Source organism: Drosophila miranda, chromosome 4, assembly GCF_003369915.1.
Source record: "Drosophila miranda strain MSH22 chromosome 4, D.miranda_PacBio2.1, whole genome shotgun sequence".
NCBI classification, from domain to species: domain Eukaryota; kingdom Metazoa; phylum Arthropoda; class Insecta; order Diptera; family Drosophilidae; genus Drosophila; species Drosophila miranda.
This window is the reverse complement of record NC_046677.1, coordinates 30463188-30478508: the sequence shown is the minus strand read 5'-3', so window position 1 is coordinate 30478508 and position 15321 is coordinate 30463188. Positions and strand designations below refer to the sequence as shown.

Genomic DNA, 15321 nt, shown 5'->3' with positions numbered 1-15321 from the left:
CGCCCAGAGAGGAGCCTTAGAACGAGCCGATAAGAGGTCCTCTTCAAGGGGAATTTACTAATAAAGTGATGTGGATCCCATGTGTAACTCTTTGCTCTGCACGTTTGAATGCATACTTACAGACGGATGGACCCTCGAAAGAGAGCATATGCGGTGAAGACGTCACCTTGGTCCTATATAAGTGTTGCTGAATGAAGCCCAAATTCCAAGTCATCTTTCTTTATATGCATCATATGTTCTACAACGCCTTTCCTGGCCTCATTTAAAAAATATTAAATGTAAATCAAAAATAATTTGTTTAAATTAACGAAAATATGGTTTTCATTAAACCAAACAAAAAGACGAAAACAGAAACCATGATAAATTATTCCACATGCTTTGGCGTTGGCTTTATTCAATCTTCATCACTTTCATCATTATTCAGGCCCTCGGAGAATCTTTATATGTATATTAACTTGATGGAGGCCTTCTCTGCCTCCCCTATCATTAAACGTTTTTAAAAAGCATTAAAACACCAGCCCCAGGTTTATTTGCAGTCGTTTTAACTCTTTCGGGGCCCCCCGGACCCCGACCCCCTATGGTAAAATTTGCGGTTAAAGCAAATATTTGCTGCACAAAATAAGCAAATTATATATATTTATGTGGGGGCCCATTAACAATTAATTACAATTGCCGGACGACAAGCGCCGACCGCTGGCCGATGGCCGATGGCCAGTGACCATCGCTTGTCGATGCTGACGATGATGATGATGATAACGTGGCACATACGCCCCGTTGAACGTGGCTAATATAATTTAAATATTGATTTATTTTCCTTCCTTACCATTTCCCCTTCACGCTCGCTTTTGTGTCATGGCTGCTTTTTTATGTGGCTTTCTTGTGGCCAATTTTTATGAGTTTACTCGTAGTTAGGCTACAACTTGAGGTTCAGCTGAAAACGGGGCTTAAACCGGCAGAAGAGAGTGGGAGAGTGCCGGAGTGGGTGTGGTTTGGGTGGCACCTTCGTGTGTAAATCAGCATAAATCCTGTTGTTTAATTTGCTTACCGAATTGGGTCATTAGCGATGATTTTACAATGCCATAAAAAACATATATATATATTTACAGAGAGAGAGAACGACGTTAACGACTTGGGCCCTGGTGGTCCTGAAATAGGTTAAGGCGGTTTCCACACTAAGAAAACGCCTCGGAAAAGTCTATTAGATCCTCAGAGTGTGGAATGCCTAATGGACAGGCATTGTTTTTGAGCAACCAAGCAGAAAATTAGAGGAAAATTAATGGTTTTTAAGAGAATTTCGGGGAAAATATAGCACCAGATGGGGACTTTTTATCCCAATTTAGGCTCTAAAACATAGGATATGTAAATTCAGGTAATTATAGATTGAAAAGGCACTTGATATGCGTGCAAAATGTAATTCTATGGATGGAATGATACCGAACTTCAACCTCTCCTTCCTACTCCAGATACTGCATGTCGTTTCTCTCAGTGTACATACCCTTCTACTACAGGATGGACGACTATCGAAACGTTTAACCCACAAGTTTCGCTCCACTAAATGTTCACAGCTGCCGCCAAACAGATAACGAGGAAAATACTCTCGTACTCGTCCGAGCGACTGGTACGAGTACTCTCACACATGATCATCAATTAGAACGCCTGGGGGCACAAACAAATTTGCGTGCATCATCATTTATCATACAAAATATATGAATGCCTTTCCCAGTCATCATCCAACCATCCATCCCCCCAGCTGTGGCCGTTGCGAGAGTGTTTGCTCCATTTAAGAGCCAGAGGACAATAAACAATACTTTTTGTATAAATAAATAAGAAATTAAGTGAGGCAGAGGGAGTGCTGCGCTGCTAAATGATTTCCCAATAATCGGAATGGCCCATTCCCATCCGAATTAGAGCTAAAGAGTCCCCCAAAAGCCTCAACAGAATGTATCCTTCAAAGATTATACAGAACGACTACTTATATTTAAGTGGCTGCTTAAAAAACGTTGACTCCCCACTTGTTGGGATTATTATGAATGTGATATTTGGTTGTTTATGATAATGATGGGGATGATGTCGGCACTTTTTCGACTTTTTCGTCAGTTTTTGACTTCCGTTCATCTGAAGAAAACAAAAGCAAGTGATTCCTTGCATCATTTATCATCGGTGGCGGTGGTACAGACTGATGTGTTCTCAAAAAACACAAAATTTCGAACTACCTCCCAACGATATATGGTCTGAGACGATTACAGGGCAATCTATGATAGAAGTAGGAATTTTCCTACCGAAACTTCACCGTAGAACAAATCTAATTAATAGTTCTCTCTTGGTGCCCCCTTTATTTAATGATTTTGGGAAATTTCCCATTCGATTGCCCATCATTTGGTTAAATGCGGTGATTTCTTATAGCTCTCTTCTATTCGCACATTCGATTGTGGTTTTTGTGTGAAAAGATTAATGGGAGGTGACCAAAAACCATATATCAAACAGGAGCACCCCTCAGACAGGGGATTCCGAATTTATTCACATGAAAATCCTCTAATAAAAGTTGAATAAATCAAAATAAATAAAGAGCTTGCTGCAATTTCTGTTATCAAATTTCCATAAATAAAAAAATAAATATTGAGTTTTCCTGAAATAAACTTTAGCAACATTTTGTGTACTGATTTTGCTATATTTTAATTAACATTTCTTTTGATTTATGAGCCATAAAATACGGCTTATCTTTTGCTTATCAAATTATATACCATTTTCCTTAAGGCCAATCAGTCATTTATGCCTAAATGCTTTCCCCCGCTAGAGGCTAGGCTTTTGGCAATAGAAGAAGCTGAGAGACGGACAGACAGGTATAGGGATGGGCTATAGCCTCACCCAGCAGAATTTTATTGCCTGGCCGCGAAGTTTGTTAACCCTTTTCAGTAGATATAAACCTCTTCTCCGCTCCGCTTCTCTTCTCTTTTTTTTTTTGTCTTTTTGCTAACCGAAAGGAAAGTTCACTTTCAGCCGGAAGTTGTTTCAGACTCTGGGGTTTGGCCACACCAAATTCTGACTCATTCCCTTATTCCGCTCGGGCTCCATTCGGGCCCTGTTCTGTGCAGGCGTGGAGCTGCTAAGTCCATGGGCTTGTGAGTTGGACCAAGAGATTAGCTGATTTATACGCAGATTTTGTACTTGTTAAATGGTCTGCTTAGGTGTCGCTTGTTCTCGCCTAAGCCTCAGCTCTGGAGGTACTTCTTTGGGGTGGGGTTCGGCGGAAAGCAATTTGGTTTTTAATTGAAATTTGGAGCTGCTTTTGTTTTCTATAGAACTGGATGGGTTTCTTTGGCTTGATTAATAAAACTAATTGTTTCCTGTTATGATTTGGTGTCTAAAAAATAAATTGAAAATTATTTGATTCTCTTAATAAATTCCCATCTTTTATTCATTCACATAAAATACAAAAGTGTAACACAAATTCCACGCTTTCTAATGTACTTCGGATTAATCTGGGCTTCAGATAGTTTTTTGATTTTTGATTTTTTCCTCTTTTAATGCGTAATTTTTTAATCATTTTCTCTCGAGATAAACTTCACATAAATCCATTAATAAGAGATTGTAACGAAAATGGTTTTCGATACGCTTCAGCTGGCATTATTATCGAAAGGAGGCTGCACCCCGACATACACACGGATCGGACTTATCGAACAACCTATAGATCATGGGCTTAATGGCAGCTCAAAGATATCGCAAGAATTTAACACAAATCGAAGAAAACTGAAGGAAAAATATTTATCATGCTGTATTAATCAATTTCATATGCTTCAAAAAAGGGATCGGGCTCTGGGCTCTGGGCCACAACGGAGTTTGTCTAATAAAAAGCTGTCTCGCATGTGATATACGCTCCCGATAAAAAGAAACGAAACGAAAGACGAAAGTAAGGCGACGGCGACATGCAGCACGGAAGGTTGCAGCACCCGCACGACAAAACCCACTCGAGATGTGGCATAAAGCCGATGGTTTGGGGCAGGGGCAGGCCAGCGGCATCTTTTTCTTTTCTTTGGTATACCCTGGCTGAGAGGGTATGCTGGCTTTTGAGTGGCACACTTCCTGTGTATCTTTTGAACAGCATAAAGATATGCTTGTTTATAGCCCTGTGTGTATCCAAGGGTATCTAGAACTTCGTTCTGCTTACCCATCCACCGTCTTTTCTTTCGTGTTTCTTGGTCAAACATTTCGGTTAGGCACGCTAACCCGAAACGCGGGGGAAACGGGGCCAATCCCCGAAAAACACTGCGGCAGGAGGAGGGGTAAGAAATTTTCAAAAAGTCATCATTAACCATTAGCGACGTCATCGATTCCATTCGTTTGGGGTCGGGTCGGGTCGGGTCGAGTCTCTCTCGATGTCGATGTCGATGCTGCTGGTGCTTCTGCTGCTGCTGTTGTTGTTGCTGTTGTTTCGCCTAATTAATTGTTAATTAATTAACATAGATACAATGTGCGGTGTTGCCTATTTGCCTTTGTGTGTGCGTGCAATGGGATACGAAACAACATTTTCACGGCTGCTGTTCATTGTTGTCATAATTTTCGGTTTTTTCGATACGAAAATTGTTTAGTTTTTAGTTTTTAGTTTTGAAATGCATGCAGCACGCACTGGCGCCAAAAAACAAAATGTTAAACAAAACGCAACGAAACGAACCACAAAAACCCAACGAATTTCATTTGCGTGTCTTTCCTTTTGTTTCGTGCCCCGGGACGCTGCACGCGACCAATGGAAAACCCACACAGCAGCGGTTGTCGTTGACCACAACAAAGTCAGGCCCTGAAGTGAGGGGACCCCCTCCCCTCCCCCTGCCACGATCCGATCCCATATCAAGGTAACAAATTATTCGGGGGCCCCCTTTTTTTTTTCTTGCGGGAATGAAGTGTTTGGCCAAGTGATGAGCAAATTATCTGAAATTGAGCAGGGTGGCAGCCAAATTATAAAGTACTTTGACGGCCCAAAGGGTACCACTGTGTGTCAATAGAAAATTGTTGTTGTTGGTTCACTTTTGAGCTTGATGAGGGATAACGGGAACATTTTTAAAGAATTCTTAGAAGAAAGTATGGCAGGTGCTATAGAAATTTCTATAATTAGACGGGGAACAGATTGGTTGGAGTTAAAAATCGAACAGAAACTATGTTTAGAATCATATAAGATTAATATACAGGCTTCCATTTACCTTTTCTTCCTTGCAGATCGAACTTTCGAAGACCCTGGAATGCGTTTGGATCCCAAAACTCAATCTTTGCCTCAAAATTTAGAAGTTCTAGTTCTTTTAGCTGTCATTTTGGTCTCTGCGATTCTCTAGACAATGGCTAGTGGTCTTTGAGAGATGGTTTGGCAATGATCCGAGAGGCAATGCTCAACAAAAACACCTCAGATTACACTACTCCAACGAATCCCCTCAATTATCTGACGAGCATAAATGAATCTCTCACTTAAAACAGACACTTCACGAATGATTACTCAAACAGATATCCGGCAGATATCATAAGCATTAGGCAAAAACTGTAGCATTAGTCGGATGAGTGCCTAGGCAGTGGCAATCCACCAAACCGACCAGTACATAGTAAAGTCATTGTCATTTTGTGCCCCGCAGATACAGATACATATTTGTGGCACCATGTTCGGGGGCATTTACCGCACGCAACATTCAAATCAACATTTTGTGGCCAGAGATTGGAGGCCCGAAAACCAGTTACAGTTACAACAACAGGCCGCATTGGCAATCTGCCCATAACTGTAACTATGGCCAGACACAGGCTCAGATACAGATACAGAAACAGAGTATCTCTAGATGAGGCTTGCGGCCCAAAGCCATCATCAGGGAACCACAATGATGACGATGACGACGACGATGCCTGTTGATACTGATGATATCCAGCAGATACAGATACAGATACATGTGTATCTTTTGTGTCCATCCAGGGGGCTGGGGCTGGGGCTGGGGCTGGGGCTGTGGCTTTGGCCCTCTTGTGTATCTAGTTATTATTGAAATTAAATTACCCTTAATTGAATCAGAAATGCTCAATAAAATCGCATGCCGACAACTATTTGTTGTTTCGGGCTTTGATGGGCTCCGCTCTGCGCCGTCGGCATTCGTCGGCGTTCCCCCGTCAATTTGTTGTTTTCGGATTTCTTTTGTAATTTGCATATCCATGGCAAAATTTTCATTTTCATTTTTGGGCTGTATCTCTTTGTTGGATTTCTCGATAGGGCAGGCTTATTTATTTAAACAAAATGCAAATCGAATTAATTGTTGTTATTTCTCTTAGATCGGTTATCGCTTAATGTAGCAATTTGTCTCTGTCCCCGATTGTCTCTGTTGGTGATATAAATCTCTGTGATTTTACTGCGATATGGGAATGTGGAAAGTGCGCTTTTTCTGGGGATGGGAGAGGGGGGCCACAAGGTATGCTAAATATGCCATTCAAGCATATCTTTTCTAGATAAATCATTGACTAACTTCTGAATCTGCTTAGTTTGTATGAGAATAAGATATTTAGCTATCTGATGGTATCATTTATGTATCCATCACTGACTACCACTGAGAATCCGCAAGATATATAACTATCTGAGGGTCTTATCTTGTAGATGTATCACTCAAGTGGCGTCTGATGTTTTCCTAGGCGAGTATGCAACATCTTTATCAAGATCTCTCTTACTGTATTTCGACTTCAACATGTTTTTTAACCAAAACTATTCCTAAATTTACCAGACTAAAGTTCTCATTGGATCCTATGAAATGATGTCCAAAATATGGGACAGATCTCTTCGAACATGATACTCTCTTTCTTCCTTATAGAACAGCCACCAAAAAAATTTATCTTCATGGCGTTCTTTAGCTTCCCAAACATTCCAAGATGCCTCTACTTGAGCTACTTCATTCCTAAAATTCCCATCATAATGTTACGCTATTGATCTGCCCTCCGATCGCTTTGATCTCTCATGTCTCATGTCTTTTGATTTGCTGTGATTCTTAGAACTTGTTACTCAATAACTTCTTGAGCTTCTTCGAGGCACTTATCATTCCGATATGCTCTCGGTGAAACAGTCGATCCTCAAGCACTCTTGGCCCTAATTACCTAATTGATCGATCTATTTCCATTGCTCTCTGTCACTCTTCTTCGTTGGGCTTAGTGTCGGGGCTCGTTAGGCCAACTAATTCCACTTCGATTTCCATTTAAGCACTTTGGAAAAGGCACGTTTTATTTTTCACATGAACAATTGACGGCAAATGGAGAAGATCATCGCTTCACTCGACTGAAATCAAAGCCAAATCAAATCAGCGACAAGTCAAAAGCTAATTAACTAGAAAATGCGAAAAGAAACAGCGAACAAGATCAAACCCAGAGACAGAGATCGCTGTGAATGGATGGGATGGGATGAAGGGGTGCTCAATGAGGAGTGATGATCGTGGCGGTAGTGGTAGTGGTACCGCGAGAGTCAAAAGTAAATTACATGCGAACATGAAAGATGCAAATAAAACATGCCAAACAAAATAAACCTCAAGCGAACAAACAGCAACAACAGCAATGACATTAAGCATTTAGCCGAGCAGAAAGCAGCCAGCCAGCGAGCAGCGAATTGATGATCAGTCAGTGATCTATGTTGGCCCCAATGGATAATGCTTGGTGCTTGGATGGTTGTTTAGTTGCCTGATTTCTTGGCTGTGCCTCATGTTATTATGTATGCCAAACAGAGTCACAACAAGTTGACGACATGAAAAGAGCTACAAATAAATAAATAAATGGCCGGGCCATGAGAGATCGAATCCAACCAGAGCTCGGAGGATCGTTTCCATCCATCGTTTCGATCCTACGGTCTGGTCTGGTCTGTCAGCCTAGCTCTGCTCTTCCATCTTCCATCTTCCACCTTCCATCTGTGCCGCATAGTTTGGCGTGCCTTCAATCAGAGAGAATCCTCCGAAACTACAGTGCGTATTCGATGGGGGGAATATTCCTCTACAACGCATACATTTGGAATACACTGTTTCTCATAAATGGGATTCCTTTCTTCAACGGAGTGATATTTGCAGGGCTATATAATGGATAGATTATGCCAATAAACATATGTTAACTGAATACAGTCTTTTTCTATAATTTTACTCGTTAAACGGATACATAATCATACAATCATGGCCAGATTCTATGATCTGTGTTCAAAGACTCTTTTACTCTTTAGCCGCACATCCACTCCATCGAGCATTCACTGTAGGTCTGTAGTGTGTCTTCCCTGGAAACTGTTTAGCGTTTTTAAAGTGCTCTCTGTCGGTGCTTAGTCGATGGGGCAACAAAACTTGTCAGAAATCTTTTGACCATAAATCCATACGCAACATTTCCCACCAACACAGAGACAGAGAGGGAGTGAGAGAGAGAGAGGGGGAAGGAGGAACAATTTAAAAATTGTCTTAGAACACGGCTCTAGTGCTTCCTCCAGAGTCTGATACGGATTCTGCTTACTCCTGGCCCACCATAAAAGGTCGCACTGCATTCTGGGCAAACACTTGTGAACCCGTTTCTGTGTTGTGTGTTAGCCTTGGCCCGTTTTGGTCGTCTGGGGTCTGGTAATTGCCCCCAAGATTTATTTGCACGCCCGCACCATACAACAGACTGGATGGAAGCGGGACGGGACGGTACGGGACGGGACGGGCCTGTAGGACTGGTTGAGGTTGAGGTTGACGTTGTGGAGGCTGCAAAAAGCATTCTTTATGCCTGTAAGTCTCCTTAACTCTTGCCATATACGAGTATATCCGTATCTTTAAGTCGGTGCCACTCCAGGCCAAACGCGAGCGTGACTTGGATCTTTTCTTCTTCGTTTTTGGTCGCTGCTTAGCTCAAAAAGATTCTCACGAGCCTCAGCCTAGCGGCTCCTCCAAATTGGTTGACAAACTGGTCGACTCTGCTCATATAAGCCGGGCATATTTGCATAAATATGTATCTGTATCTGTGAGTGTGTGCAGCCGTATCTGTGGCTGTGGATGGTCATATATACCTTCCCTTTTTGTCTAAGTAATTGCTTTTGTGGCACGTCTTTAATATGTTTATTGGCCAAGCAGGAACGAGCAGAGAGCCCACAGAACTGTTGCACTCGAACGTGCAGGCCCTCGGGGGGACATTGCTACCGATGGAGCCGGGAATTAAGTGGTAGCCAAATGTGCTTAAGCCTGCCACCGAGTTCCCCCGTCTTCCGTGAGTCGTGGCCATGGGTTTGCCAGCGAATCGGCTCTAGCATTGACTTTGGAATTCCATTCCTCTCGATTTTCGATTGTGAGAGAATGCCCTAGGAGGTGTTGCATCCGAATAGAGTCGTTCCCGGGTCTGGCAGATTATTGAAATGTAGACGTCAAGAGAGTTGTTTCGATTGCCTGACTGTTGACTGTTGACTGGATTTGAATGGGAAAGTGTGGACTATTGAAAGTAAATCTTTTGTAAATCTTTGTTTGGTTTCCGTACAGAATATTTAGTTGTAGTTCTAAGAACATTCTCACAGCTGTAGGGCATTTGTAATTGACGGATTTATAGCTTTATAGATTTATAGCCACAGTGTTCATAAAATCCAAGCTTTACTCTTTAATACTCTTTAATGACCCCGAATAAATAAAAAACCGAGTGCGGGCACAGCGGATTATTATATTGCTTGGTCATTCTCTCTAACAGAAAACCAAACAGAGAGTGAGCGAGAAAAAAAAACAGAAATTTTCGGAATGACGAGCTTTACAGAAGATCAATGTTTTTCTTTTAGTTTTAAGATACTAATAGTACTTAAATACCATGCAAAGATCATTCAGATACCGATGCAAATATAGGCCAAAGAATGCCTGAACAATTTCGTAGTGAACAAAAATCCGAATAGATTTTTATTTAATTTTACAAATATTTCTATACTTCTAAGTATATAAAAAACCTTCCTTATTTCAATTTTAGAATGAGTTATATAATAATTTTTCATAATTGATGGTTTTCTTCTCACAAAACTTCTGTTTCAGAATAATTGACACTTTTATCTGACACTTGCCCCCCAAGTATCTACACTTATGTACATGCAATATGTACATCTCTCTGTATATGCCACATCCAATCAATCCAAGACTTAAGCAGTCCCCATCTTGTAGCTGCTCTTTCGAGATCTGTTTTGCGGCACTTCCAACAGAACTTGCTTAATGAACTCGAAAATGCATTTCAGCACAAAACCGAAGAACCGAAGAACCAAAGAACCAAAGAACCGAAGCACTGCTTGCTGTAAAAAGCGTTTCGTATAAATAAACAGAAACATCCTATCCTCCTTTGGAATGGCAAAATGTGAAGCGGAGTGGAGTGAAGTGACCAAAGAGGAGAGCCGCACTGGGGGACCCTTTGGCGAAACTTCATTAAAGGGACGGAAGATGCTTGCGAAAAATTATGAATTCAGTTGATTTATAAGTAGAGCATACACACGAGTGTACGTGGTGTGTGGAGAGCCATATAAAGAGTCTCACACAAGTGACAATCGGTGACAATTTCTCATTTTAGAGACCGACAGAGAGAGAGAGAGAGAGGGAGAGAGAGAGAACTCAAAGTGATGAGCAATTGTGCAGAAGCGAAAGAGGCGGCAAAAACTTTACAAGACAGCAGCAAGGGGGACTGAAGGTACAGTGGGACAGACAGTGACATGAGCTGCCAGCTAATCGACGGCGAAATAAAAAACAAAAACGTGAACGTCAATGGCTTAACGTTAAAGGAGGACAACGCCAGAGAGGCAGAGGGGCAGAGGGGTAGGGTGGTAGGGAGTCGCGCACTGGAGAGGCTCTCTGACAAGGCGACCCATTTGTTGTTTTCACTTGTGCACCATTTCACAGACACTTCACTTGCCAATCCCTATCCCCACCCCCCACCGCCTCATACAGGCATACAGAGCGGGGGCAAGTGAGAGCGCGGCCAGGGGGCAATATATAGGGGCTTAGGGTTTTTGTATACCCTACTATGGACAGGGGAATAGTTTATCTGGATTGGGGAACTCCTTTTATGGGGTTTATGCTGTTCTGATAGAGAAGGTGCTACTGAAATGCAGAACAGAATCGAATATTTCATTAAATAAGCCCCCATTCCAGCAGAGAGTAGCGAAAGATCTCTCTGGAAGGCAGCTTCATCTACCGAAGGGTCTCACAAAGGCACAAATATCCCCCTAATTATAGAGTACTCCCCACTTCGGTGTACTTCTTTCTCTAAGCTTTTCCTTTCCTACAAACACGGATTTGTCTCTGTTTTGTTGCTGCTGTCGCACCGCCTCCAAAGAACATTAAACGTGCATGTAAGGCAATAACTACTATTACAAGAGAGAGAGAGACTCTGTACGACTCTGGCGAGAAGTACCTCCAGGTTGTTGTCTTTGTCTAGTTCCACTTTTTGTGTGCTGGAAGCTTCCTGCAAGTTTTTTTCTCCTCTCGTGGATCTTTGGAGCGAAGCTGGAGCTAAGCTGAGGCTGGAGCTGTAGTTGGAACTGAAACTGCGGCTAACGATGTATTTATGCCAAGCGACAAACTGTGGGAACAAATGAAAATTTAGCAAAATGCCAGACACGAGAAAGAGATGGGCATGGGGGATCGGGGGACTGGGGAGACTGTGGGGAGGCCAGAGAAAAAGACAAGGAAAGCCCCATGGAAGAAGGAATCCGATTGCGGGTCGTTCTACTTGAACTGCAACTTTCTGAAGCATTTTTGTTCGCTGTGCTGTCATTAATGTCAGAAATATCAAACTGACAATATTGTAAAACTATCGATAATACAATATTTTACTCCACTCCCTCCCCCTCCCCCGCCACCACTTCCATCCATTGCACCCCACTTCATGCTCACTCGCTTGACATTTGGATTGCATTCCATTTTCGGTTCAGTTCGGGAGTGAACGAAAAACTTTTGAATTCAACTGCTGCTTCCTCTGGATCCACTTCTTCTCTTGGATTTTGCTTCGTTTGCAAAACTTTTATCGAACGCAAATTTCTCACTGTCATTTGTTTGTTGCAGTTGCTTTCAGCTTCAACTTTGGAGTAGAGTGGAGTGGAGTACAGGGGAGGGGAGCTACTCGCACTCCGAAAATACGATATATAAAATACAGCACAAATCGGTCGTCACGATTTTCGCGCGCATCTTCATCATCATCTTTCTATCCTTCAGCATTCGCCCCTCACTCAAAGGCGACTCACAGAAGGAGCTACAGTTGGGGATCGAGGCAAGACATTCACTGGTTTTTTTGAATACCCTTTCCCAAAGAGAAAAATACCGAATATTTAAGGGGTTCATGGATTGCGCACTTATTTCTACATATAGGGTAGAGTATAGAGTTCTATCTCCTCTTTTTGTAAGTTCTGGTAGTGCATCTCAAGTTCGGTCTTCAAAGCGCCTTCTCTCCTTCCTTCCTTCTTGTGTGCTTTGTTGCTCGTTGATTCGCTTTACCGCTCAGCCTCTGTGGGTGCCACAGTCTCCCCTCTTTCGCTGGGGCTTGTCTCTATTTTGGTCTCTCTCTTTGTGGTTAGCAGCAATTTTTCCCTCGCATTATTTGGCTGTCAATTCCGGGGACAGTGAAAACCGAAAAACAACCATAAGAGTGTGCTCGACTGTGCAGTGCCCTTGGGCTACAGAATCAATGAAGACATTCTGGTTGTCCAATAAAAGGGAGCTGCAGGAGCGTGAAACACCTGAGGAGAGCAAACAGACATTTGTGGGGTGAAATGATGGGGGATACCGCTCTGATACTTTTTGGATCCCTGTGAAAAGAATGAATGGCCCTTCCATTGAGATGTTTAAAGATCAGCCTTAAATCCTCCTCCAACAGCCTCCTCCTACTCTTTCGTTGATTTCCTTCTCCCACAGCTTAACTGTAATTACCTTTCAAATATACAGCACTTTGTGTGAAAACAATCCACGAGATTCATGAGATCTTTAGCCCAGTTGAGGCCCCAAACAAACCGTTCATTCCACCGGGCCAAGTGTATAGCCAAACACGATTTTTCGCCTTGCCGAAAGGTCAAAAATTTCCTGCTTTTTCGCTTAAACATTAAACTGGCAAATGCAAACACCGAAAAATGCTTTTCATTTTACGACGCCCCGCCTCTCCTCCTCGGATTTTCCCCGGTTTCTGGTCGTCATAATAGTAAAAGAAAATTGCGGCAATTGCATTCATCATTAGGCGCCACTTTCCGGATGGGCGGATGGTGCCATGGATATAGACAAAAGGTGGTAGGGTCGAGACGAGACCTCCCTTTGGCCCCCAGAGCTCTTTTGGGGGCCATAAATGATGTTTTTATGAACGAGCTCACATTCTTGCCATTTTCGTTTGGGCGAGTGGAGAGTCGCGACGAGAGTCGTGGAGAGTCGGTGATTTGTTGCAGTTATCAGCATTTCTCATTTTTAAAAGCCTTCTCTACGAGTCTGGGGCCCTGTTAACAGAGACACATCATCAACAAACAGCATTCGGAATGGTGCAGGGCCCTAACTCTCAGCCCCTGACACGCCCCCTTCCTTTGTCTCTCCGGTGAACACCCACTAGTTACAGCAGAGGTCGCGAAAATAAGTCTACTTTGAACACTATTGGCTATCAAAAGTCTTCCAATTTATTCTTAAGAATTTTCCCATATGACTGCTATTCTGCTGTCGCCGATTGTCTGTGTGCGTGGGCGTCATAAGTCAGATTTATGTGTGCAAAATAGTTGCTTGAATGTTGCGAGAGGTTTGTCCCCATGCACTTTGCCCCCTTCCTGGCAGGGGGCGGGGCCAGGGCCTAGTTTTACTGTTGCTGATGGGTAATGTGATTTGTGGGGTTTTGTTTAAAAGTTTGTGCTCCAAGGCGTTGTTTGTTATTGTCTTTGGGCGCCTTTGACAACACACACTCTCATATGACAAAAGAAAAATGGTTAACTAAGCTCCGCGAATGCCTCAAGTACTTTGTATGGCAACAGATTCTATTTCAGAGATAAAGTTTCTGTTTCTCTGGTTTTGGCGAGTGAAAAAGTAGATCTGTGCGAAATGTTCATCAGAAATGTCATTTTTGGTAAAGGGAGGCCAGGAATGATGGAACTTCTTCGTCGTCGGAATGTGCTGCAATAAGATGATTGTTGATGGTACAGTGGTGACTCTTATGGATGGAAGAGTGATGGGTTTTGTGTGAATGAAGTATCCTAAAGCCCTCTTTTATCTCAATGGGAGTACTCTAAGCCCCCTTCATTAAATCTTAGCCACTCTTTACCCGCCTTAAGCCTTTGGCTATTTGATTCACAGATCCCTACTCAGAGATAAAGCAAGATCCCAAGAGCCATTCATCTTCCAACGAACTGTTAAAACATTAAACAAAATTACTGAAATTATATTACAGAAGTGAAGGCCTCCCGACCAAATCTAAGATCTCACAAATTATAGCCGGAGAGCGAAAGAGGGGTTCCATTAAATGGAAGATATTTCACACAAAGGACTGGGCGAGGGGGGGGATATTTCACAATGAGGGCATAAATCACAATTTGTACGGAAAGTTCAGATATGGCGATAATGCTTACCAGGGATACTATCCACTCCAATCGAATGTCCAGGGTTTCTCCTCCTCTGAAAAGTGAAAATTACACACCACAGGAAAATTGAAAAACGGAAAAACACTTAAACTTTTTGGCTTGATCTCTTTATTTTTTGTGCGGCTTGCGGCTCTTTGTGGCATTCAAATGCGTTTCGTGGCACTAAAAATAAACACTTCATTATTAGAAACACATGGGGCACATGCAACCCTGTGGCAGGGGGCAATGAAACGGCACGGAAAACGGGAACGGGAATGGGAATGGGAATGTGAAAAAGGGAAAGAACAATTTTATAAATACACCATGTTTCTCCTACTCCTTTTTCTTCGCTCTTCTTTTCTCGTGTTTTATCACTCGCCTCGCACTTTTGCGCACAGCACAGCGGAAATGTTGGAGGGGACTGTTGTCGTCCCGCCCGCAAAAAATATGCAAATGTACCGTTGAAACGGGAAAACCGCGAATGGATATGGCAATACCGAAACGTACGGAAAGGGAAAACGCACAAAACTCCGAAAATAACTTCAACGCGCGCGCGTCGGCACTAATGTAAGCAAAGCAAAGCGCATTTCCCAAAGCAACAGCAACGAAAAAGTTTTCGTAATTTATGCGCTATATATTTTCCCTATTTTTCCGCCTGTTTTCCTCTCCATCAATATGGTAATGCTCGCCTTTACCGCTACTCGACTTCGAATTCACTTTTTAATCGCGCGCCTTCGAGTCCGCTTCGGTTTGTCCGCCTCTCGCTTGCTCTGTTTACTTTACCGTTCGTCGCT

At 42.7% G+C, this 15321-nt stretch overlaps 1 protein-coding gene across 2 annotated transcripts in view; it reads right to left on the bottom strand.

Annotated features, from left to right (window-relative positions):
- The window catches only part of LOC108162496 (neural-cadherin), a 144097-nt gene extending 128776 nt beyond the window's left edge, over positions 1 to 15321 (bottom strand). The window contains exons 1-2 of one of the 2 annotated variants that reach the window (XM_033393946.1): positions 14851 to 15321; positions 14537 to 14710 (exon numbers count right to left, since the gene is read on the bottom strand). The gene's annotated coding sequence lies outside the window, so the exon portion shown is untranslated. The remainder of the gene's footprint in view (positions 1 to 14536; positions 14711 to 14850) is intronic. The other variant, XM_033393947.1, reaches the window with a different exon arrangement.